Source organism: Triticum urartu, chromosome 4 (genome assembly GCF_003073215.2).
Source record: "Triticum urartu cultivar G1812 chromosome 4, Tu2.1, whole genome shotgun sequence".
Lineage (NCBI taxonomy): Eukaryota > Viridiplantae > Streptophyta > Magnoliopsida > Poales > Poaceae > Triticum > Triticum urartu.
The window spans coordinates 132,407,326-132,433,147 of NC_053025.1; positions in this window are offsets into that span (position 1 = coordinate 132,407,326).

Consider the following 25,822-nt stretch of genomic DNA (forward strand, 5'->3'; position numbering starts at 1 on the left):
TAGTGACTTGATCTGAAGTTTCATGATCACTATCATAAGCTTCCACTTCAATTGGTGTAGGTGCCACAGGAACAACTCCTGTGCCCTGCCACACACTAGTTGAAGAGACGGTTCAATAACCTCATCAAGTCTCCACCATCCTCCCACTCAATTCTTTCGAGAGAAACTTTTCCTCGAGAAAGGACCCGATTCTAGAAACAATCCCTTATTGCTTTCGGATCTGAGACAGGAGGTATACCCAACTGTTTTTGGGTGTCCTATGAAGATGCATTTATCCGCTTTGGGTTCGAGCTTATCAGCCTGAAACTTTTTCACATAAGCGTTGCAGCCCCAAACTTTTAAGAAATGACAGCTTAGGTTTCTCTAAACCATAGTTCATACGGTGTCATCTCATCGGAATTACGTGGTGCCCTATTTAAAGTGAATGTGGTTGTCTCTAATGCCTAACCCATAAACTATCGTGGTAATTCGATAAGAGACATCATGGTATGCATCATATCCAATAGGGTGCAGTTATGATGTTCGGACACACCATCACACTATGGTGTTCCAGGCTGTATTGGTTGTGAAACAATTTCCACAATGTCTTAATTCTGTGCCAAACTCGTAATTCAGATATTCATCTCTACGATCATATCATAGACATTTTATCCTCTTGTCACGACGATGTTCAACTTCACTCTGAAATTACTTGAACCTTTCAATAATTCCAGACTTATGTTTCATCAAGTAAATATACTCAGTATCTACTCAAATCATCTGTGAAGTAAGAACATAACGATATCCACTACATGCCTCAGCACTCATTGGACTGCGCACATCAAGATGTATTACTTCCAACAAGTTGCTTTCTTGTTCCATTTTACTGAAAACGAGGCTTTCAGTCATCTTGCCCATGTGGTATGATTTGCATGTCTCAAGTGATTCAAAATCAAGTGAGTCCAAACGGTCCTTTTGTATGGAGTTTCTTCATGCATATCTATCAATAGACATGGTTCGCATGTCTCAATCTTTTCAAAAATGAGTGAGTCCAAAGATCCATCAACATGGAGCTTCTTCATGCGTTTTATACCGATATGACTCAAATTGCAGTGCCACATTTGTGTGGTACTATCATTACTATCTTATATCTTTGGCATGAACATGTGTATCACTACGATCGGGATGGTATTATTCAAATAAACAGAGTAACCATTATTCTCCTTAAATGAATAACCGTATTGCGATAGACATAATCCAATCATGTCTATGCTCAACGCAAACACCAATCTCGATGGTATAGGGATCGTGCGATGCTTGATTTGATCAAGCTTGGAAATACTTCCAACACATATCGTCATCTCACCTTTAGCTAGTCTCCGTTTATTCCGTAGCCTTTTGTTTCGAGTTTCTAACACTTAGCAACCGAACCGGTATCTAATACCCTGGTGCTACTAGGAGTACTAGTAAAGTACACATTATAATGTATATCCAATATACTTCTGTCGACCTTGCCAGCCTTCTCATCTACCAAGTATCTAGGGTGGTTCTGCTTCAGTGACTGTTCCCCTTATTACAGAAGCACTTAGTCTCGGGCTTGGGTTCAACTTTGGGTTTCTTCACTAGAACAGCAACTGATTTGTTGTTCCATGAAGTATCCCTTTCTTGCCCTTGCCCTTCTTGAAACTAGTGGTTTTACTAACCATCAACAATTGATGCTCCCTTTTGATTTCTACTTTTGTGGTGTCGCGAATAGCTCAAGGATCGTATCTATCCCTGATATGTTATAGTTCATCACGAAGCTCTAGTAGCTTGGTGGCAGTGACTTTGGAGAACCATCACTATTTCATCTGGAAGATCAACTCCCACTCGATTCAAGCGATTGTTGTACTCAGACAATCTGAGCACAAGCTCAAGATTGAGCTTTTCTCCCTTATTATGCAGGCTAAGAAAATCGTCGGAGGTCTTATACCTCTTGACGTGGGCACGAGCCTGAAATCCCAATTTCAGTCCTTGGAACATCTCATATGTTCTGCGATGTTTCAAAAACGTCTTTGGTGCCTCAATTCTAAACCATTTAGCATTACGCACTGAACTATCATGTAGTCATCAAAACGTGTATGTCAGATGTTCGCAACATCCACAGACGACGTTCGAGGTTCAGCACACTGAGCGGTGCATTAAGGACATAAGCCTTCTACTGTCTGCATAAATGCTACTATCAACTTTCAACTAATTTTTTCTCTAGGAACATATTTAAACAGTAGAGCTGAAGCGCGAGCTACGACATAATTTGCGAAGACCTTTTGACTATGTTCAGGATAATTAAGTTCATCTTATGAACTCCCACTCAGATAGACATCCCTCTAGTCATCTAAGTGATACATGATCCGAATCAACTAGGCCGTGTCCGATCATCACGTGAGACGGACTAGTCATCATCGGTGAACATCTCATGTTGATCGCATCTTCTATACGACTCATGTTCGACCTTTCGGTCCTCCGTGTTCCGAGGCCATGTCTGTACATGCTAGGCTCGTCAAGTTAACCTAAGTGTTTCGCATGTGTTCCGAGGCCATGTCTGTACATGCTAGGCTTGTCAACACCCGTTGTATTCGAACGTAAGAATCTATCACACCCGATCATCACGTGGTGCTTCGAAACGACGAACTTTCGCAATGGTGCACAGTTAGGGGGAACACTTTCTTGAAATTTTAGTGAGGGATCATCTTATTTAAGCTACCGTCGTTCTAAGCAAATAAGATGTATAAACATGATAAACATCACATGCAATCAAATAGTGACATGATATGGCCAATATCATATTGCTCCTTTTGATCTCCATCTTCGGGGCTCCATGATCATCATCGTCACCGGCATGACACCATGATCTCCATCATCATGATCTCCATCATTGTGTCCCCATGAAGTTGTCTCGCCAACTTATTACTTCTACTACTATGGCTACCGGTTAGCAATAAAGTAAAGTAATTATATGGCGTTGTTTAATGACAGGCAGGTCATACAATAAATAAAGACAACTCTTATGGCTCCTGCCGGTTGTCATACTCATCGACATGCAAGTCATGATTCCTATTACAAGAACATGATCAATCTCATACATCACATATCATTCATCACATTCTTCTTGGCCATATCACATCACATAGCATACCCTGCAAAAACAAGTTAGACGTTCTCTAATTGTTGTTTGCATGTTTTACGTGGCTGCTATGGGTTTCTAGCAAGAACGTTTCTTACCTACGCAAAAACCACAACGTGATATGCCAATTGCTATTTACCCTTCATAAGGACCCTTTTCATCGAATACGATCCGACTAAAGTGGGAGAGACAGACACCCGCTAGCCACCTTATGCGACTAGTGCATGTCAGTCGGTGGAACCAGTCTCACGTAAGAGTACGTGTAAGGTCGGTCCGGGCCGCTTCATCCCACAATGCCGCTGAATCAAGATTGGACTAGTAACGGTAAGCATATTGAACAAAATCAACGCCCACAACTACTATGTGTTCTACTCGTGCATAGAAACTACGCATAGACCTAGCTCATGATGCCACTGTTGGGGAACGTAGCAGAAATTCAAAATTTTCCTACGTGTCACCAAGATCTATCTATGGAGAGACCAGCAATGAGGGGAAGGAGAGTGCATCTACATACCCTTGTAGATCGCTACGCGGAAGCGTTCAAGAGAACGGGGTTGATGGAGTCGTACTCTTCGTGATCCAAATCACCGATGATCCTAGTGCTAAACGGACGGCACCTCCGTGTTCAACACACGTACAGCCCGGTGACATCTCCTACGCCTTGATCCAGCAAGGGGAGAAGGAGAGGTTGGGGAAGACTCCATCCAGCAGCAGCACGACGGCGTGGTGGTGGTGGAGGAGCGTGGTACTTCAGCAGGGCTTCGCCAAGCACCGCAAGAGACGAGGAGGGAGAGGGGTAGGGCTGCGCCAAGAAGGAGAGGAACTCGTGTGTCTTGGGCAGCCCAAACCTCAAGTATATATAGGGGGAGGGGAGGGGCTGCGCCCCCACCTAGGGTTCCCTCCCTAGGGGTGGAGGCAGCCCCCAGATCCCATCTGGGTGGCGGCCAGGTGGAGGGGGAGAGGGAGGCGCACCAGGCATGGGCCCTAAGGCCCATCTGCCCTTAGGGTTTGCCCCCTTTCCTCCCCTTAGGCGCCTTGGGCCCTTGTGGGTGGGGTGGGGGGGGTGCACCAGCCCACCTGGGGCTGGTCCCCTCCCACACTTGGCCCATGCAGCCCTCCGGGGCTTGTGGCCCCACTTGGTGGACCCCCGGGACCCTCCCGGTGGTCCCGGTACGTTACCGATAAACCCCGAAACTTTTCCGGTGACCAAAACAGGACTTCCCATATATAAATATTTACCTCCGGACCATTCCGGAACTCCTCGTGACGTCCGGGATCTCATCCGGGACTCCGAACAACATTCGGTAACCACGTATATCTATTCCTTATAACCCTAGCGTCGTCGAACCTTAAGTGTGTAGACCCTACGGGTTCGGGAACCATGCAGACATGACCGAGATAACTCTCCGGTCAATAACCAACAGCGGGATCTGGATACCCATGTTGGCTCCCACATGTTCCATGATGATCTCATCGGATGAACCACGATGTCAAGGACTTAATCAATCCCGTATACAATTCCCTTTGTCTAGCGGTACGATACTTGCCCGAGATTCGATCGCCGGTATCCCGATACCTTGTTCAATCTCGTTACGGAAAGTCTCTTTACTCGTTCTGTAACACATCATCCCGTGATCAACTCCTTGATCACATTGTGCACATTATGATGATGTCCTATCGAGTGGGCCCAGAGATACCTCTCCGTTTACACGGAGTGACAAATTCCAGTTTCGATTCGTGCCAACCCAACAGACACTTTCGGAGATACCTGCAGTGTACCTTTATAGCCACCCAGTTAAGTTGTGACGTTTGGCACACCCAAAGCACTCCTACGGTATCCGGGAGTTGCACAACTCATGGTCTAAGGAAATGATACTTGACATTAGAAAAGCTATAGCATACGAACTACATAATCTTGTGCTAGGCTTAGGATTGGGTCTTGTCCATCACATCATTCTCCTAATGATGTGATCCCATTATCAATGACATCCAATGTCCATGGTCAGGAAACAGTAACCATCTATTGATCAACGAGCTAGTCAACTAGAGGCTTACTAGGGACATGGTGTTGTCTATGTATCCACACATGTATCTGAGTTTCCTTTCAATACAATTCTAGCATGGATAATAAACGATTATCATGAACAAGGAAATATAATAATAACCAATTTATTATTGCCTCTAGGGCATATTTCCAACAGTCCTCCCACTTGCACTAGAGTCAATAATCCAGTTCACATCGATATGTGATTAACACTCAAGGTCACATCCCCATGTGACTAACACCCAAAGAGTTCTGGGTTTGATCATGTTATGCTTGTGAGAGAGGTTTCAGTCAATGGGTCTGCAACATTCAGATCCGTATGTACTTCGCAAATTTCTATGTCATCTTGTAGATGCAACTACTACGCTACATTTGGAGCCATTTCAAATAACTATTCTACTTGGAGCTATTCTAAATTGTTGCTCCATTATACGTATCCGGTATCTCTACTCAGAGCTATCCGGATAGGTGTTAAGCTTGCATCGACGTAACTCTTTACGTCGAACTCTTTATCACCTCCATAACCGAGAAACATATCCTTATTCCTCTAAGGATAATTTAGACCGCTATCTGGTGATCTACTCCTAGATCACCTTTGTACCCTCTTGCCAAATATGTGGCAAGGCACACATCAGGTGTGGTACTCAGCATGGCATATCGTATGGAGCCTATGACAAAAGCATAGGGGACGACCTTCGCCCTTCCTCTTTCTTCTGCCGTGGTCGAGCTTTATGTCTTAACTTCATACCTTACAACTCAGGCAAGAACTCCTTCTTTGACTGATCCATCTTGAACAACTTCAAGATCATGTCAAGGTATGTGCTCATTTGAAAATACCATTAAGCGTTTTGATCTATCCATATAGATCTTGATGCTGAATGTTCAAGTAGCTTAATCCAGGCTTTCCATTGAAAACACCTTCCAAATAACCCTATATGCTTTCCAAAAATTCTACGTCATTTCTGATCAACAATATGTCAACAACATATACTCATCAGAAATTCTATAGTGCTCCCACTCACTTCTTTGTAAATACAAGTTTCTCATAAAATTTGTATAAACCCAAAATCTTTGATCATCATCAAAGCGTATATTCCAACTCCGAGATGCTTACTCCAGTCCTTAGAAGGATTGTTAGAGCTTTGCATACTTGTTAGCATCTTTCAGGATTGTTAAAAACTTCTGGTTGTATCACATACAACCTTTCCTCAAGAAAATCGTGAGGAAACAATGGTTTTTGACATCCTATCTGCAAGATTTCATAAATAATGCAGTGACTGCTAATATAATTCCAACAGACTCTTAGCATCGCTACGAGTGTGAAAGTCTCACCGTAGTCAACTCCTTGAACTTGTCGGGAAACATCTTAACGACAAGTCGAGCTTTCTTAATGGTGACATTTACCATCATTGTCCGTCTTCCTTTCAAAATCCATCTGTACTCAACAGCCTTACGACCATCGAGCCGTTCTGCCAAAGTCTACACTTTGTTTTCATACATGGATCCTCTCTCGGATTTTATGGCCTCGAGCCATTTTGGAATCCAGGCCCACCATCGCTTCTCCATAGCTCGTAGGTTCATTGCTGTCTAGCAACATGACTTCCAAGACAGGATTACGTACCACTCTGAAGTAGTACGCATCCTTGTCATCCTACGAGGTTTGGGAGTGACTTGATCCGAAGTCTCATGATCAATATCATAAGCTTCCACTTCAATTGGTGTAGGTGCCGCAGGAACAACTCTTTGTGCCCTGCTATACACTAGTTGAAGTGACGGTTCAATAACCTCATCAAGTCTCCACCATCCTCCCACTCAATTCTTTCGAGAGAAACTTTTCCTCGAGAAAGGACCCGATTCTAGAAACAATCCCTTATTGCTTTCGGATCTGAGACAGGAGGTATACCCAACTGTTTTGGGTGTCCTATGAAGATGCATTTATTCGCTTTGGGTTCTAGCTTATCAGCTTGAAACTTTTTCACATAAGCATTGCAGCCCCAAACTTTTAAGAAATGATAGCTTAGGTTTCTCTAAACCATAGTTCATACGGTGTCATCTCATCGGAATTACGTGGTGCCCTATTTAAGGTGAATGTGGTTGTCTCTAATGCCTAACCCATAAACTATCGTGGTAATTCGATAAGAGACATCATGGTATGCATCATATCCAATAGGGTGCAGTTATGATGTTCGGACACACCATCACACTATGGTGTTCCAGGCTGTATTAGTTGTGAAACAATTTCCACAATGTCTTAATTCTGTGCCAAACTCGTAATTCAGATATTCATCTCTATGATCATATCATAGATCTTTTATCCTCTTATCACGACGATCTTTCAACTTCACCCTGAAATTACTTGAACCTTTAATAATTCAGACTCGTGATTCATCAAGTAAATATACTCAACATCTACTCAAATCATCTGTGAAGTAAGAACATAACGATATCCACTACACACCTCAGCACTCATTGGACTGCACACATCAAAAATGTATTACTTCCAACAAGTTGCTTTCTAGTTCCATTTTACTGAAAACGAGGCTTTCAGTCATCTTGCCCATGTGGTATGATTTGCATGTCTCAAGTGATTCAAAATCAAGTGAGTCCAAACGGTCCTTTTGCATGGAGTTTCTTCATGCATATACATCAATAGACATGGTTCGCATGTCTCAAACTTTTCAAAAACGAGTGAGCCCAAAGATCCATCAACATGGAGCTTCTTCATGCGTTTTATACCGATATGACTCAAATTGCAGTGCCACATTTGTGTGGTACTATCATTACTATCTTATATCTTTTGGCATGAACATGTGTATCACTACGATCGAGATTCAATAAACCATTCATTTTAGGTGCAAGACCATTGAAGGTATTATTCAAATAAACAGAGTAACCATTATTCTCCTTAAATGAATAACCGTATTGCGATAGACATAATCCAATCATGTCTATGCTCAACGCAAACACCAATCTCGATGGTAGAGGGATCGTGCGATGCTTGATTACATCAAGCTTGGAAAAACTTCCAACACATATCGCCAGCTCACCTTTAGCTAGTCTCCGTTTACTCCGCAACCTTTTATTTCGAGTTTTCTAACACTTAGCAACCGAACCGGTATCTAATACCATGGTGCTACTAGGAGTACTAGTAAAGTACACATTAACACAATGTACATCCAATATACTTCTATCGACCTTGCCAGCCTTCTCATCTACCAAGTATCTAGGGTAATTCTGCTCCAGTGGCTGTTCCCCTTATTACAGAAGCACTTAGTCTCGGGTTTGGGTTCAACCTTGGGTTTCTTCAGTAGAGCAGCAGCTGAATTGCCGTTTCATGAAGTATCCCTTGTTGCCCTTGCCCTTCTTGAAACTAGTGGTTTCACCAACCATCAACAATTGATGCTCCTTCTTGATTTCTACTTTTGTGGTGTCAAACATCGCGAATATCTCAAGGATCATCATATATGTCCCTGATATATTATAGTTCATCACGAAGCTCTAGCAGCTTGGTGGTAATGACTTCGGAGAAACATCACTATCTCATCTGGAAGATCAACTCCCACTCGATTCAAATGATTGTTGTACTCAGACAATCTGAGCACAAGCTCAACAATTGAGCTTTTCTCCCTTAGTTTGCAGGCTAATAAAATCGTTGGAGGTCTTATACCTCTTGACGTGGGCACGAGCCTGAAATCCCAATTTCAGCCCTCGAAACATCTCATATGTTCCGCGACATTTCAAAAATGTCTTCGGTGCCTCAATTCTAAACCATTTAACATTACCGAACTATCATGTAGTCATCAAAACGTGTATGTGAGATGTTCACAACATCCACAGACCACGTTCGAGGTCCAGCAAACCGAGCGTTGCATTAAGGACATAAGCCTTCTACTGTCCGCATAATTGCTACTATCAACTTTCAACTATATTTTCTCTAGGAACGTATCTAAAACAGTAGAACTAAAGCGTAAGCTATGACATAATTTGCAAAGATCTTTTGACTATGTTCAGGATAATTAAGTTCATCTTATGAACTCCCACTCAGATAGACATCCCTCCAGTCATCTAAGTGATTACATGATCTGAGTCAACTAGGCCGTGTCCGATCATCACGTGAGACGGACTAGTCAACATCGGTGAACATCTTCATGTTGATCGTATCTACCATACGACTCATGCTCGACCTTTCGGTCTCTTGTGTTCAGAGGCCATGTCTGTACATGCTAGGCTCGTCAAGTTAACCTAAGTGTTTCGCATGTGTTCCGAGGCCATGTCTGTACATGCTAGGCTCATCAACACCCGTTGTATTCGAACGTAAGAATCTATCACACTCGATCATCACGTGGTGCTTCGAAACGACGAACTTTCGCAACGGTGCATAGTTAGGGAGAACACTTCTCTTGAAATTTTAGTGAGGGATCATCTTATTTAAGCTACCGTCGTTCTAAGCAAATAAGATGTATAAACATGATAAACATCACATGCAATCAAATAGTGACATGATATGGCCAATATCATATTGCTCCTTTTGATCTCCATCTTCGGGGCTCCATGATCATCATCGTCACTGGCATGACACCATGATCTCCATCATCATGATCTCCATCATTGTGTCTCCATGAAGTTGTCTCGCCAACTTATTACTTCTACTACTATGGCTACCGGTTAGCAATAAAGTAAAGTAATTACATGGCGTTGTTTAATGACACTCAGGTCATACAATAAATAAAGACAACTCCTATGGCTCCTGCCGGTTGTCATACTCATCGACATGCAAGTCGTGATTCCTATTACAAGAACATGATCAATCTCATACATCACATATCATTCATCACATTCTTCTTGGCCATATCACATCACATAGCATACCCTGCAAAAACAAGTTAGACGTACTCTAATTGTTGTTTGCATGTTTTATGTGGCTGCTATGGGTTTCTAGCAAGAACGTTTCTTACCTACACAAAACCACAACGTGATATGCCAATTGCTATTTACCCTTCATAAGGACCCTTTTCATCGAATCCGATCCGACTAAAGTAGGAGAGACAGACACCCGCTAGCCACCTTATGCAACTAGTGCATGTCAGTCGGTGGAACCAGTCTCATGTAAGAGTACGTGTAAGGTCGGTCCGGGCTGCTTCATCCCACAATGCCGCCGAATCAAGATTGGACTAGTAACGGCAAGCATATTGAACAAAATCAACGCTCACAACTACTTTGTGTTCTACTCGTGCATAGAAACTACGCATAGACCTAGCTCATGATGCCACTGTTGGGGAACGTAGCAGAAATTCAAAATTATCCTACGTGTCACCAAGATCTATCTATTGAGAGACCAGCAACGAGGGGAAGGAGAGTGCATCTACATACCCTTGTAGATCGCTACGCCGAAGCGTTCAAGTGAACGGGGTTGATGGAGTCGTACTCGTCGTGATCCAAATCACCGATGATCCTAGTGCCGAACGGACGACACCTCCGTGTTCAACACACGTACAGCCCGGTGACGTCTCCTACGCCTTGATCCAGCAAGGGGAGAAGGAGAGGTTGGGGAAGACTCCATCCAGCAGCAGCACGACGGCGTGGTGGTGGTGGAGGAGCGTGATACTCCAGTAGGACTTCGCCAAGCACCGCAAGAGACGAGGAGGGAGAGGGGTGGGGCTGCGCCAAGAAGGAGAGGAACTCTTGTGTCTTGGGCAGCCCAAACCTCAAGTATATATAGGGGGAGGGGAGGGGCTGCGCCCCCACCTAGGGTTCCCTCCCTAGGGGTGGCGGCAGCCCCCAGATCCCATCTGGGTGGCGGCCAGGTGGAGGGGGAGAGGGAGGCGCACCAGGCATGGGCCCTAAGGCCCATCTGCCCTTAGGGTTTGCCCCCTTTCCTCCCCTTAGGCGCCTTGGGCCCTTGTGGGGGAGCGCACCAGCCCACCTGGGGCTGGTCCCTCCCACACTTGGCCCATGCAGCCCTCCGGGGCTTGTGGCCCCACTTGGTGGACCCCCGGGACCCTCCCGGTGGTCCCGGTACGTTACCGATAAACCCCGAAACTTTTCCGGTGACCAAAACAGGACTTCCCATATATAAATCTTTACCTCCGGACCATTCCGGAACTCCTCGTGACGTCCAGGATCTCATCCGGGACTCCGAACAACATTCGGTAACCACGTATATCTATTCCTTATAACCCTAGCGTCATCGAACCTTAAGTGTGTAGACCCTACGGGTTCAGGAACCATGCAGACATGACCGAGATAACTCTCCGGTCAATAACCAACAGCGAGATCTGGATACCCATGTTGGCTCCCACATGTTCCACGATGATCTCATCGGATGAACCATGATGTCAAGGACTTAATCAATCCCGTATACAATTCCCTTTGTCTAACGGTACGATACTTGCCCGAGATTCGATCGTCAGTATCCCGATACCTTGTTCAATCTCGTTACCGGCAAGTCTCTTTACTCGTTCCATAACACATCATCCCGTGATCAACTCCTTGATCACATTGTGCACATTATGATGATGTCCTACCGAGTGGGCCCAGAGATACCTCTCCGTTTACACGGAGTGACAAATCCCAGTCTCGATTCGTGCCAACCCAACAGACACTTTCGGAGATACCTTTAGTGTACCTTTATAGCCACCCAGTTACGTTGTGATGTTTGGCACACCCAAAGCACTCCTACGGTATCCGGGAGTTGCACAATCTCTTGGTCTAAGGAAATGATACTTGACATTAGAAAAGCTATAGCATACGAACTACATGATCTTGTGCTAGGCTTAGGATTGGGTCTTGTCCATCACATCATTCTACTAATGATCTGATCCCGTTATCAATGACATCCAATGTCCATGGTCAGGAAACAGTAACCATCTATTGATCAACGAGCTAGTCAACTAGAGGCTTACTAGGGACATGGTGTTGTCTATGTATCCACACATGTATCTGAGTTTCCTATCAATACAATTCTAGCATGGATAATAAACGATTATCATGAACAAGGAAATATAATAATAACCAATTTATTATTGCCTCTAGGGCATATTTCCAACACAGCACAGAGGTCCCGCCACGCTGCTGAAGCAGCACGGAAGTCCCGCCGCGCCGTCGATGCAGCAGACTGGTCCGGTCGCCCCCCGAAAGTAGCAGAGATGTCCCGCCGTGCCACGAATGCAGCAGAGATGTCCCGCCATGCCGCGGCGGCCTGGGAAAATTTCTTGCGGGCAAGCGACGACTGTTACAGGCTCATGCATGTGATCGTCCATAGCCAGATGGATCAGATCTCTGGCTCGGCGAAGTTGCAGGACGACATGATAGCCTCGTTTGAACAGGCTACCGGCGTCATCCGACAACTAAGAGAGGGCAATGAGAGGCTCCGGGCCGAGCGCGACCTGCTGAGGGAGAAGATCATCCATAGTGTAGACCAGCGGGAGGAGACCAGTGCCTTGTTGAAGAAACTTATGGACGAGAATGACATGCTCCGCAACGAGCGCCAAAGGCCGGTGGAGGAATCCGTGGATGTTATCAAGCAGCGTCTTGAGGACACGAAAGAGCTCATCGCCGCTCGCCGCGGAGACTAGTTTTGTAACACCCCAGATATGACTTTCCCAATATGTTTTCCAACTCTTGTCATTTCCAGCTTTAAGTTATTTTATTTTCTCGGGTTTGGGTTTTTGTCTCCGTGTGTTGTTGTCGTTGTCATGCATCTCATATCATGTCATCATGTGCATTGCATTTGCATACGTGTTCATCTCATGCATTCGAGCATTTTCCCCATTGTCCGTTTTGCATTCCGGCGCTTCGTTCTCCTCTGGTGGTCATTTCTACCTCTCTTTCGTGTGTGGGGATTAAACATTTCCGGATTGGACCGAGACTTGCCAAGCGGTCTAGGTTTACTACCGACAGACCGCCTGTCAAGTTTCGTACCATTTGGACTTCGTTTGATACTCCAACGGTTAACCGAGGGACAGAAAAGGCCTCGTGTGTGTTGCAGCCCAACACCCCTCCAATTTGGACCAAAACCCACCAAAACCCTCTCCATCATCTAGAGCGTTCGATCATGATCGCGTGGCTGAAAACCGCACCTCATTTGGACTCTCCTAGCTCCCTCCACCTCTATATAAAGACACCCTCTCCAAATTCGCGGATCCCCTCTCCTAAACCCTAAAAATCGGATCTCGCCGCCGCCAGACACGTCCGGACGAAGCCGAACGTCCGATCCGCCGCCGCCGACCAATCCATGGCGCCACCTGTCCCGGGCGCCCCACATCGCCGTCCCGCGCCCGCCAGGCCCGCCGGGGCCCGAGGCCGGCCCCCGCGGCCCGCCTCCCCGCGCCGCCACCCGCGCCCTTCGCCACCTCGCCGCCCTCGCGGAGCTCCGCCACCGGAGCCGCACCGCCGCCGCCGCGCCGACGCCGCCCCGCCTCCTCGTCACCGGCAGCTTCCTCGCCGGACGGCGCCGCCGCCCCTCCGCGCGTCTCCATCCGCCTCCTCCGGCCACCGGCGCTGCAGATCCGGCCGGCCCCTTCCATCTCCGGCGGACCTTGCAACAGTAACTCCGACGAGCTTGCTTCGGAATCCGTGCAGATCTCAGATCCAAAAATAACTCGGTTGACTTTCTCCCGAAACCCTAATCCATATGCCATTGTTCATCGTAAACATGCCTACTTGATATCTGTTTTCAGCATGCTCCAGTTTTCACTAAGTCTGAGAACTGATTATGTTTTTGCCATGTTCACATGCTTGCAAATGTATTTTCTGATCCCTTTTGGCTCAAGGTCACTAAGGGACTTTTGTTAAGCTCTTTGAGTAGCTCCATGCCATGCTTTAATTTTCCATGTTCAGGTCCCGTAGCATGTAGTTTTGTTGCTCCGAAGAGTGCTATCTGATCTGAAATTCCAGACAAGTGTTAATTTCACTAAGTCTGAAATCTGTTTGTCATATGCATTTTTTCCATGCTTGTTTGAACCTGTTAATGGATGAATTGGCTGCAGCTCAGTGCTAGACTTTTGTTAAGCATCATGAATGCATCCCTGCCATGTATTTTTATGCCATGTTTGGGTGCTGTAGCATGTTCATCTTGTTGCATTTAGATGGCTACTTGCTGTAAATCGCAGAACGTGGTCATATTTGTATTGCTTGCCATTTCCAAACCGTAACTCCGTTTCCGGCGTTCTTTATATCGTTTTCAAGCGATTTCATCTCATCTTTGCAGTGGCACACTTGGTTTCCCAAGTTGAGGCCAGGTTCATGCGTTCCTTGTCAAATCTTGCATATGCATCCCGCATAGCATATCATCTTTGCATCATATTGTTTGAGCTTTGCACGTGGTTGATTGTGTTCTGTTTGCTTGTTAGTCTTGTTTGGGTAGAGCCGGGAGATGAGTTCGCTAACGAGGAGCCCGTTGAGTTTGCTTTCGAGGATCCAGTCAACTCTGACAACTTTGCAGGCAAGATGATCATACCCTCGAAATCACTACTATCTTTGCTTTGCTAGATGCTCGCTCTTTTGCTATGCCATGCTACGATGCCTACCACTTGCTTTCAAGCCTCCCAAATTGCCATGTCAAACCTCTAACCCACCATGTCCTAGCAAACTGTTGATTGGCTATGTTACCGCTTTGCTCAGCCCCTCTTATAGCGTTGCTAGTTGCAGGTGAAGATTGGAGACCGTTCCTTGTTGGAAAATTATTTACTTGTTGGGATATCATTATATTTATCTTGTCATCTTAATGCATCTATATACTTGGTAAAGGGTGGAAGGCTCGGCCTCTCGCCTAGTGTTTTGTTCCACTCTTGCCGCCCTAGTTTCCGTCATATCGGTGTTATGTTCCTGCATTTTGCTTTCCTTACGCGGTTGGGTTATAATGGGAACCCCTTGATAGTTCGCCTTGATTAAAGCTTTTCCAGCAATGCCCAACCTTGGTTTTAAAATTTGCCACCTAGCCTCCTTTTCCCTTGGGTTTCCGAAACCCGAGGGTCATCTTATTTTAAACCCCCCGGGCCAGTGCTCCTCTGAGTGTTGGTCCACCTCGTCAGCCGCCAGTGGCTACCAGGGGCAACTCTGGGCTGGCCTACTGGAAGTTTGGACAATCTGAGTGTGCCCTGAGAACGAGATATGTGCAGCTCCTATCAGGATTTGTCGGCACATTCGGGCGGTGTTGCTGGATTAGTTTTAACCTGTCGAAGTGTCTTGAAGAACCGAGATACCGAGTCTGATCGGAACGTCTCGGGAGGAGGTCTATTCCTTCGTTGACCGTGAGAGCTTGTCATGGGCTAAGTTGGGACTCCCCTGCAGGGATTTGAACTTTCGAAAGCCATGCCCACGGTTATGGGCAGATGGGAATTTGTTAATGTTCGGTTGTAGATAACTTGAACCTTAACTTAATTAAAATGAATCAACAGTGTGAGTTACCGTGGTGGCCTCTTCTCGGTGGAGTCCGGGAAGTGGACACGGTGTTGGAGTTATGCTTACCGCAGGTTTGCCCCCTTTAGTTAGGCGTTCGCGCTTTGCCTTCTCTTCTCGCTCTCTTTTGCGAACAGGTTAGCCACCACATATGCTAGTCGCTTGCTGCACCTCCACATATTTTACCTTGCCTTACCTATAAGCTTAAATAGTCTTGATCGCGAGGGTGTGAGATTGCTGAGTCCCTGTGGCTCACAGATTACTATTACACCAGATGCAGGGCCTGATGATTCCGCTCCAGGTGACGCGCTTGAGCTCAAGTGGAAGTTCGACGAGGACTCTCAATGATACTACGTGTCTTTCCCTGATGATCAGTAGTGGTGCCCAGTTGGGGGTGATCGGGACCGTGTCGCATGTTGGGTTATCTTTTATTTTGGCACCGTAGTCGGGCCATGAGTGTTTGGATGTAATGCTATTTTATGTAGTTGATTGAGCCAAAATTTGACCATTTCAAGAGGAATGCATTCGTTCATTTTGTTCGGATGTGAAGACTATATGTTGCAATTTTTGTTCCGTTGGATTCAGCTTCATTTATCTGTCTATGTGCTAACGGTGGTCAACCTCTTCAGGATGGCTCCCGCTAAGAGCACCAATCAGAATCAAAATCAAGATCCGCCACCACCTCCACCTCCTCCGGAGGCATGGCAAGCTGTGATGGCCGCAACCAATGCAAACACACAGTTGATCATGCAAATTCTCCAAGAGCGCAATCAAGGCAACCAAGGGAACCAAGGCAACAATCAGAATCACTTTGCTACACTCAACCAGTTCCTTGCTAACGAGCCAAAGACTTTCAGCAATTGTGTTGAGGCAACTGATGCTGACGATTGGCTCGTGGATCTGTGCAAGCATTTCGAGTGCAGTAACGTCAGGCCTGAGGACTTCGTCAAGTTCGCTTCCTTCCAACTCAAAGATCAAGCCGCAGAATGGGTCCAGCAGTACAAGGACTCCAGAGGTGGACGTGTTATTACCTGGGATGAATTCCGTCAAGATTTCAGAGCTTACCATATTCCCCAGAGCGTGGTTGAAAGCAAGCGTGAGGAATTCCGCAACCTGAGGCAAGGCTCTTTGTCTGTCTATGACTACAACAAGTTGTTTCAGAAGCTCGCCCGCTTTGCCAAGCAGGACGTCCCTGATGAGAAGAGCATGATATACCAGTTCAGGGGTGGTCTCAGAGAAGAAATTCAGTTATCTCTTGTCCTCTTTGAGCCCTTGAGGTACGATGAGTTCTACAACATGGCATTGAAGCAAGAGGCCGCTCAACTGAGGTGTGATGCTTCCAAGAAGCGAGTCAGAGACACTAATCCTTCTTCCTCTACTCAAGTGGCCAAGAAGCAGAAGTTTTGGCTTCCTCCTCCTCCGTTTCGTCAGCCGTATCAGCAGAAGAGCAAAGGTGGTAGTGGATCTTCCCACCCACCCAACCCTGGCTTTCAGAACAAGACTTTGTCTCAAGCTCCAAGATCGAGTGCTCCGTACCACCATCCGCTTTCAGAGGTCACGTGCAACAAGTGCCAACAGAAGGGTCACTATGCCAACAAGTGTCTCAATCAGAGGCGCCTCCCTCCTCCTCCTCCTGTCAGATCGGCAAGTACAGCTGTGGTCAAGCATAACCCCGAGCACGCCAAGGTCAACTTGATGAATGCAGCTCAGGTAGAGGATTTGTCAGATGTCATCATGGGTAACCTTCCTGTTAACGATGTTCCCGCTAAAGTACTTTTTGATACTAGTGCATCGCATTGTTTCATCTCGAAGCCTTTTGCATCTAAGCATGAGTTGACTTCCCAAGTTATGCATAACCCGTTAGCAGTTGTCTCTCCGGGTAAATGTTTGCTCGCTAACCACGAGATTCCGGATATTTCTATCTTGATGGGTGATTTCAAATTTCTGGCTTCTCCAATGGTTCTTGGTAACTCGGATATTGATCTTATTCTCGGGATGGATTGGCTCTCTAAGCACAAGGCTCAGCTTGATTGTGCTACCAGGCAGATTCAATTGACTCATTCGTCTGAGGATGTAATTGTCTTTGCCGCTCGGGATAATATCGTCCATCTGTTTTCTCTCAATGAGAAGGGTGAACTCGATGCCATCTCGCAAATTCCAGTCATTTGCGAATATCAAGACGTCTTTCCAGAAGAACTTCCAGGAATGCCTCCGCACCGGCCAGTTGAATTTGTCATCGATCTTGAGCCTGGCACGGAACCAGTGTGCAAGCGTCCTTACAAGCTCGGACCTGAAGAGTTGAAGGAGCTGAAGAAGCAACTCGATATTCAAGAGAAAATGGGTCTCATCCGGCCTAGTTCTTCTCCGTGGGGTTGTGGTGTTCTTTTTGTGAAGAAGAAGGATGGAACGGATCGACTTTGTGTTGATTACCGTCCATTGAACAAGAAGACCATCAAGAACAAATACCCACTTCCCAACATCAACGAGCTGTTCGAACAACTCAAAGGTGCCCAAGTATTCTCCAAGCTTGATCTCCGTATGGGTTATCATCAGATTCGAATCCGTGAGCAAGATATTCCCAAGACGGCTTTCAGGACAAGCTATGGTTCATATGAATACACTATCATGTCTTTTGGCCTCGTCAATGCTCCTCCGATGTTCTCTCGCATGATGAACTTCATCTTCAACGCCTACACCAATGACTTTGGTTTGGTCTATCTCGACGACATTCTGGTTTTCTCGAAGAACAAGGAAGATCATGCCAAGCACTTGCGTTTGGTGCTTGATAAGCTCAGAGAACACAAGTTCTACGCCAAGTTCTCCAAGTGCGAATTTTGGCTCGATGAGGTTCTTTATCTTGGTCATATCATCTCTGCCAAGGGCATTGCGGTGAATCCTGAGAAGGTGTCTACAATTGTAAATTGGGAACCTCCTCAGAACGTGAAGCAACTCCGTAGCTTCCTCGGTCTCGCAAGCTATTGTCAAAGATTCGTTGAAAACTTTTCTAAGATCGCGAAGCCTCTCTCAAATCTTCTCCAGAAGCACGTCAAGTACGTTTGGTCTCCGGAGTGTGACATTGCTTTCAACACTTTAAAAGAGAAGTTGATCACTGCTCCAGTTCTCACTCCGCCTGATGAATCCAAGCCATACGAGGTCTTTTGTGATGCCTCTCTCCAAGGTATTGGCGCAGTGTTGATGCAAGAGAAGAAATTTGTTGCTTATACCTCTCGCCAGCTGAAGCCCAACGAGAAGAACTACCCCACTCATGACCTCGAGTTGGCGGCAGTTGTGCATGCTCTTTTGACTTGGAGACATCTCTTATTGGGAAGAAAAGTGGACATCTTCACTGACCACAAGAGTCTCAAGTACATCTTCACTCAGCCTAATCTCAACCTCAGGCAAACTCGATGGGTCGAAATGATTCAATAGTATAATCCGAGTATCGAGTATACTCCAGGCAAGGCCAATGTGATTGCTGACGCATTGAGCAGGAAAGCTTATTGCAATAGCCTGATTCTTAAGCCTTATCAACCCGAGTTTTGTGAAGCTTTCCGCAAACTTAATCTGCAAGTTGTTCCTCAAGGTCTCCTCGCCAACCTTCAAGTCTCTCCTACCTTGGAAGACCAGATTCACCAAGCCCAGCTTCTTGATGCTATGGTGAAAAAGGTGAAGATTGGGATTGCCAAGAGTCAACCCAAGTACAAGTGCTACCGCCTTGATGACAAGGACACTCTCTTCTTCGAGGATCGTATTGTTGTGCCCAAAGGTGACCTCCGTAAAGTGATCATGAATGAGGCTCACAATTCTCTCCTCTCCATCCACCCTGGGAGCACGAAGATGTATCAAGACCTCAAGCAGGCTTATTGGTCGACTCGAATGAAGCGCGAGATTCCTCAGTTCGTGAATGAATGTGATGTCTGCAGAAGAGTGAAGGCAGAACACCAAAGGCCAGCTGGTCTCCTCCAACGTCTTGCCATTCCAGAATGGAAGTTTGATCACATTGAGATGGACTTCGTGACTGGGTTTCCAAAGTCCAAGCGTGGCAATGATGCTATATTCGTTGTCATCGACAAACTCACCAAAGTGGCTCACTTTCTGCCTATCAAAGAGTCTATCACTGCAGCTCAATTGGCGGAACTCTATACCTCTCGGATTGTCTCTCTGCATGGTATTCCACAAGTGATCTCTTCAGACCGTGGCAGCATCTTTACCTCCAAGTTTTGGGATTCTTTTCAGAAGGCCATGGGCACCAACATTCGCTTCAGCACAACTTTCCATCCTCAAACTAGCGGTTAAGTCGAGCGTGTCAACCAGATTCTTGAAGATATGCTCAGGGCTTGTGTGATCTCCTTCGGCATGAAGTGGGAGGATTGTCTTCCATATGCTGAATTCTCCTACAACAACAGTTTTCAAGCAAGTTCGGGCAAGGCCCCATTTGAAATTCTGTATGGCAGGAAGTGCCGTACCCCTCTCAACTGGTCCAAAACTGGTGAACGTCAGCTTTTGGGAAATGACTTAATCACAGAGGCAGAGGAAATGTGTAAAGTCATTCGAGATAACCTCAAAGCAGCGCAATCCCGCCAGAAGAGCTACTATGATAGTAAGCACCGTGATTTGGCTTTCAAGATCGGAGATCATGTTTACCTCCGCGTCTCTCCTATGAAAGGTACTCGTCGCTTCGGTATCAAAGGGAAGCTTGCCCCTAGATATGTGGGACCTTTCATGATTGTCAGCAAGAGAGGCGATCTCGCCTATCAACCCGAGCTTCCTTCAAACTTTGCAAATGTTCATGACGTGTTCCATGTCTCTCAGCTCCGAAAGTGCTTCAAGACTCCTGACCGCACCGTCAACTTCGAGGACATTAAGCTCCAAGAAGATCTCTCCTATCATGAGCACCCCGTTGCTATTCTCGAAGAGACTGAACGCAAGACTCACAACAAGTCAATCAAATTCCTCAAAGTCAAGTGGTCACACCATTACGACCGCGAAGCTACCTGGGAACGCGAGGATCACCTCCATTCTGAGTACCCGGCGTTCTTTCAGTCCTAGATCTCGGGACGAGATCCTTTCGTAGTGGTGGAGTGTCGTAACACCCCGGATATGACTTTCCCAATATGTTTTCCAACTCTTGTCGTTTCCGGCTTTAAGTTATTTTATTTTCTCGGGTTCGGGTTTTTGTCTCCATGTGTTGTTGTCGTTGTCATGCATCTCATATCATGACATCATGTGCATTGCATTTGCATACGTGTTCATCTCGTGCATTCGAGCATTTTCCCCGTTGTCCGTTTTGCATTCCGGCGCTTCGTTCTCCTCCGGTGGTCATTTCTACCTTTCTTTTGTATTGCTTGCCATTTCCAAACCGTAACTCCGATTCCGGCGTTCTTTATGTCGTTTTCAAGCAATTTCATCTCATCTTTGCATTGGCACACTTGGATTCCCAAGCTGAGGCCAGGTTCATGCGTTCCTTATCAAATCTTGCATATGCATCCCGCATCGCATCCCGCATAGCATATCATCTTTGCATCATATTGTTTGAGCTTTGCACGTGGTTGATTTTGTTCTATTTGCTTGTTTGTCTTGTTTGGGTAGATCTAGGAGACGAGTTCGCTAATGAGGAGCCCGTTGAGTTTGCTTTCGAGGATCCAGTCAACTCTGACAACTTTGCAGGCAAGATGATCATACCCTCGAAATCACTACTATCTTTGCTTTGCTAGATGCTCGCTCTTTTGCTATGCCATGCTACGATGCCTACCACTTGCTTTCAAGCCTCCCAAATTGCCATGTCAAACCTCTAACCCACCATGTCCTAGCAAACCGTTGATTGGCTATGTTACCGCTTTGCTCAGCCCCTCTTATAGCGTTGCTAGTTGCAGGTGAAGATTGAAGACCGTTCCTTGTTGGAACATTATTTTCTTGTTGGGATATCATTATATTTATCTTGTTATCTTAATGCATCTATATACTTGGTAAAGGGTGGAAGGCTCGGCCTCTCGCCTAGTGTTTTGTTCCACTCTTGCCGCCCTAGTTTCCGTCATATCGGTGTTATGTTCCCGGATTTTGCGTTCCTTACGCGGTTGGGTTATAATGGGAACCCCTTGATAGTTCGCCTTGATTAAAGCTTTTCCAGCAATGCCCAACCTTGGTTTTACCATTTGCCACCTAGCCTCCTTTTCCCTTGGGTTTCCGGAACCCGAGGGTCATCTTATTTTAAACACCCCCCCGGGCCAGTGCTCCTCTGAGTGTTGGTCCACCCCGTCAGCCGCCGGTGGCTACCAGGGGCAACTCTGGGCTGGCCTACCGGAAGTTTGGACAATCTGAGTGTGCCCTGAGAACAAGATATGTGCAGCTCCTATCGGGATTTGTCGGCACATTCGGGCGGTGTTGCTGGATTAGTTTTAACCTGTTGAAGTGTCTTGAAGAACCGAGATACCGAGTCTGATCGGAACGTCTCGGGAGGAGGTCTATTCCTTCGTTGACTGTGAGAGCTTGTCATGGGCTAAGTTGGGACTCCCCTGCAGGGATTTAAACTTTTGAAAGCCGTGCCCGCGGTTATGGGCAGATGGGAGTTTGTTAATGTCCGGTTGTAGATAACTTGAACCTTAACTTAATTAAAATGAATCAACAGTGTGAGTTACCGTGATGGCCTCTTCTCGGCGGAGTCCGGGAAGTGGACACGGTGTTGGAGTTATGCTTGCCTCAAGTTTTCCCCCTTTAGTTAGGCGTTCGCGCTTTGCCTTCTCTTCTCGCTCTCTTTTGCGAACAGGTTAGCCACCACATATGCTAGTCGCTTGCTGCAGCTCCACATATTTTACCTGGCCTTACCTATAAGCTTAAATAGTCTTGATCGTGAGGGTGCGAGATTGCTGAGTCCCTGTGGCTCACAGATTACTATTACACCAGATGCAGGGCCTGATGATTCCGCTCCAGGTGATGCGCTTGAGCTCAAGTGGGAGTTCGACGAGGACTCTCAACGATACTACGTGTATTTCCTTGATGATCAGTAGTGGTGCCTAGTTGGGGGTGATCGGGACCGTGTCGCATGTTGGGTTATCTTTTATTTTGGCGCCGTAGTCGGGCCATGAGTGTTTGGATGATGTAATGCTATTTTATGTACTTGATTTACGTGGCGAGTGTAAGCCAACTATGTTATCTCCCCTTTTATAAATTATATTACATGGGATGTTGTGAAGATTGCCTAACTTGCGACATTGCCTTCAATGCGATTATGCCTCTAAGTCGTGCCTCGACACGTGGGAGCTATAGTCGTATCGAGGGTGTTACAAGTTTCCTGGTTTCTTTTGATGTAATAATCGGTTTAGGATGTGGATTGTGTCGTCGGTTGTGAAATGTTGGGTTCTAGCGTGGATGTTTGGCCTTTGTTGGCCTCTTGGGATGTTGCGATTTCAATCTGGTAGCTTTTAGTCCTTCGTGTTAGGCTGGAGTTGTGCTGAACTTCTTGTGAATTGTGGTGGTTTTTAGTAATGAAAATCGGAAGGGGCAATCCCTTCTTTGATAAAAAAAATTAATCGTCCTTATATATTCATCAGTCTTGCTATAAGTCGCAGTAGATGCTATATAGGTCTGTCGGATCTTACATCAAGATCCGTGCTTTCAGATTTTCTTTTTTCTCTCTTAAATCTCAGTCGAGTGAAACATAGCCACACCATTAAACAGAGGCTCAGGCGCCATTAATGGAGACCTTGGGAGAGAGGTGGACGGCAGATGGAGGTCAAAGGGCTCTCCTCCCGATAAGCACGCGCAGGGGTCTGATCGCAGGCCTCTCGTACTCAAATAGCTACCCTGCACGGTGCCTCCTAGGTAATAAAAAATGGGGACGTGTGGCGGCACGTAAATGGTACTAGTAAGTAGAACGCCCACGGTTTCAATAATACTTGTGTTTCCGATTGTAACATGACATCACTTGTTCCAAAATGACTTTGTTGATTGTTAATGTGTGCGCCTTCGCAAATCGGACTGTAAATTTACCACAGCTTTTGGTGCCATGTCATGGCACCAAGCCAAGTTTCATTATTTTCATGTGTGTTTTGGATTACAGGAATTAAAAACTAAGTTTCTCAATGTTTCCAACCCAGCCACGACGCCCAGAATTTTGAATTTCATTCCCATTTCTTGCATGGAACCTAGAAATTTACCCGAGGACACACATGTGATTTTTCAACCAACTTTGGTTCACTGGAACATGTGCTTGTATTTTAAATTTGAATTATGCACACAAAGGTGACACGTTCCCTCCCAGAACCACGAGCCTTCTTGAGAGAAGCTCCGATTTGCAAGAAGCTTATACCAAAGTTTGTTCCTATTCGGCTAATTTTTTTACCACGGCATGGTACTACCATAACATAACACCATGCCAAGTTTCATGATTTTAAAACCAAGTTTCTCAATGTTCTTGATCAAGCCACGATGTCCAGATGTTTGAATTTTATTCTCATTTTTTGCATGGGACCTACTCCCTCCTTCCATCTATATAGGGTCTAATGTGTTTTTCAAGACACCCTTTGACTATTGACAAGATTAATAGCACATGAGATGTATACTATGAAAATTATATTATTGGAAGCTCCTTTGACATACAAAATTGAAGGTATGCTTTGTGTAAGTTGCATGTCATATATTATTGCTCTAACATTTGGTCAAAGTTAGCCTCAAAAAACACATTACGACCTATATAGATGGAAGGAGGGAGTAGAAATTCACCCGAGGACACAAATGTGATTTTTCAACCAACTTTGGTGCACAGGAGCATGTGCTTGTAGTTCAAATTTGAATTATGCACATTAAATGACCAAAAACTCAATTAATGTGTAAATAAGGCCAAACGAAGCCGGAATAATTCCAAAATTTAACAGGGCACTCATGTAGTTCTATGTTGCCTTTGTATAAATAAACTCAAGGGGGACAACGTATATCGTTTCGCACTCAAAGGTGGCACGTTCCCTCTCAGAACCACGAGCCTTCTTGAGAGAAGCTTCGGTTTGCAAAAGCTTATACCAAAATCTGTTCCTATTCGGCCAATTTTTTTACCACAACATGGTAGTACCATGACATGACATCCATGCCAAGTTTCATGATTTTCAGACGTGTTTTGGATTTACAAGAATTTTAAAACCAAGTTTCTCAATGTTCTCGGCTGAGCCACGATGCCCAGATGTTTTAATTATATTCTCATTTCTTGCATGGGACCTAGAAATTCACCCTAGAACACAAATGTGATTTTTCAACCAACTTTGGTGCACGAGAGCATGTGCTTGTAGTTCAAATTTGACTTATGCACATTAAATGACCAGAAACTCAATTAATGTATAAAAAACGACAAATGAACCCGGAATAATTCCAAAATTTAATAGGGCACTAATGTAGTTCTATGTTGCCTTTCTTAAGAAACTCAAGGGGGGGAGCATATATCGTTTCACACTCAAAGGTGGCACGTTCCCTCTTAGAACCATGAGCTTCCAAATCGGCCCAATTTTTACCACAACATGTTAGTGCCATGACATGACACCATGCCAAGTTTCATGATTTCTAGGCGAGTTTTGGATTTACATGAATTTAAAATCAAAGTTTCTCGATGTTCTCGGCCGAGTCATGACACCCAGATGTTTGAATTTCATTCTCATTTCTTCCATGGGACCTAGAAATTCAACCAAGGACACACATGTGATTTTTCAACCCACTTTGGTGCACCGGAGCATGTGCATGCAGTTCATATTTAGATTATGCACATTAAAAGTCCAGAAACTCAATTAATGTATAAAAAGGCCAAATGAACCCAAAATAATTCCAAAATTTAACAGGGCACTCATATAGTTCTATGTTGCCTCTGTAAATAAAATCAGGGGGAGGCAGCGTATATCGTTTCGCACACAAAGGTGACACGTTCCCTCTCGGAACCACGAGGCTTGTTGAGAGAATCTCCGGTTTTGCAAGAGGCTTATACCAAAACTTGTCCCAATTCAGCCAAAAATTATACGTATGAAAACAGGGTTTAGATTATCCCAAACATCTCACTACCTAGACCAATAATGTACTATGATTTGAATTCAACATAAAATGGATACAAATATTTGAATTGGAGAGCGTATGGTACATGTAGTTCATAGTGAAATATGATTACTGCTATATGTATGTTTTTTTGTTATCAAGATAATATTTAAATTATTGTACAACTTGACAACAATCGTATTCAAATAAGGAAAATTGATTCAAATTTAGTCCAT